At 27.8% G+C, this 1,872-nt stretch overlaps 1 protein-coding gene and 1 long non-coding RNA gene across 2 annotated transcripts in view; one reads left to right on the forward strand and one right to left on the reverse strand.

The window, feature by feature from the left end:
• LOC139425115 (uncharacterized) overlaps window positions 1-1,872 on the forward strand; it is an 82,909-nt gene that overhangs the window by 72,105 nt on the left and 8,932 nt on the right. The window lies entirely within an intron of this gene.
• The window catches only part of LOC107449784 (toll-like receptor 2), a 13,275-nt gene that overhangs the window by 9,814 nt on the left and 1,589 nt on the right, over window positions 1-1,872 (reverse strand). The window lies entirely within an intron of this gene.

The following is a 1,872-nucleotide window of genomic DNA, read 5'->3' on the forward strand; positions in this document are numbered from 1 at the left end:
TTTTTTTAGAAAGCTTACCGAGTTTTAGAAAAAAGTAACGATTTCATTCGACATTTCCGTTACAAATACTTGTACTTTTTCCCTAAAAAAGTAACGAAAGTACAAGTAAAAGTACTAAATTTAAAAAGTAACGAAGTACAAGTAAAAGTACGTACTTTTTACTTGTACCGGCGATACAAGTAACGGAAGTAAAAGTACTGCCATATATGGTTAAGACATAGATCATAGAGTGTTAATTTATAATTATTTCGGATCTGAATAACCAGAGAATCATAACATAACTTATCCTTTCATTTCACTGGGAAAAAAATGTTAAAAATAAGGCGCAAATGCTTAATCGTAATCTTAATAATTATAATTTAAAATAATTTCAATAGTGATCTTTTGTTAGATATTAGATTCATTTTTTAATGAACAACAACAGGGCCGGGATAGCCTGGTTGGGGCACTGAGCCCATGTCCTAGAGGTCGTGGGTTCGATCCCCGTCGAAGACTTCAGTGTAGTAAATGGTGACTGATGCACGTTAAATCTGTCGAGTCACAATGTCCCCATGTTCCCATAACAAATCCTACCTCTGGGGGTACTGACCCAGGAGTTTCCTTGTCTTCTGGATTGGATTCAAAATTACAAGGTTACGGAATTGAACATTAGTAGTCGTAAACCCAAAATTGAGTCGACTGTTCAAAGACGGTTATAAAATAGAATTATAAAATGTTAACGTACATGCAGTTTTCTGTTAATATAAACTGAAATAAGAAAACTTTAACGCTTTTTCGCACTATGTTGAAAATAACTTTTGCAACTTCACTTGTTTCTCTCAGAACAGTAATTTGTATTTTGCAGGCACGATAATTTTCAACTAATCTGATTTGAATTTAAGTAAAATCTATGTCACTAATCTGAGATAGAGCGAGGGGTAATAGTTAAAATGATATTTAAAAAGCATAAAAAATAAACTTGTGCAAAAGTAAGAAAACCAACTCTTAAACAATCAATTGCAAATTTGAATCGTATGAAATATAAAATGAATTATCTTTCGAATTTTGGAAAAATTCTTGTTAGTCTGACTTATAAGTAGATTTTTCACAAAAAAAATTACCATGTTTTTGAAGTTCTTTATTTTAATTTTAATTATAAATCACGGTTTTGAATAATAATTAAAATAAATTTGAGACAGAGTAGTTAAAATTAAATGAATCAACAAATTCAGAGTGAGTTTTAATAATTTCTTTGAAAATTTCTCGATAAGCAGTAATATAAATAAATACAAAATTTCATATCCGGTTACATTTTTTTTTGCATTGCGGGAAATTTACTTTCAAGAAGTCCATAAAATTAAAATTTCTAAGCACCGTTTTTAAATTTCAAACAATGTATTAGATTTTAACTTGATTCATATTATAATAGTAATATTCGATTGTTTAATAAGCAAAACAGAAAGATCCCTTATATATTATAAAAATTTAAAATATGGGCATTTAAATTCATTTTCATGACAATTTAATAAAAAATGTATCAAAATTTGTCATGAAATTATGTCTACCACTGCAGCACAATGTACAATGGTATGTAAATTTAAAATCTAATGTGATGAAAACAATCACAATTTAAATATAAAGCGATTAAAAAGATATTTTTATGACTTTAAATTGTAGAATTTTGGCTTATAATTTCTTAAAATTGAACTTTTTCCACAGAAATGTTGGAAACGATTTTAGTTATTATCCGTACACATCATAAATACAAAAGAAAAGAGGTTTTAATAAAGTTCAAAATGAAGAATAAAACAAAGAAAAATGAAAGACATATGAAAAAAAGGGGGGAAATAATAAGTAAAAAAATAACAAACAACAGTTTCTCTTAATGAGTGA

The sequence above is a fragment of the Parasteatoda tepidariorum genome, chromosome 3 (genome assembly GCF_043381705.1).
Source record: "Parasteatoda tepidariorum isolate YZ-2023 chromosome 3, CAS_Ptep_4.0, whole genome shotgun sequence".
In the NCBI taxonomy this organism is placed as follows: domain Eukaryota; kingdom Metazoa; phylum Arthropoda; class Arachnida; order Araneae; family Theridiidae; genus Parasteatoda; species Parasteatoda tepidariorum.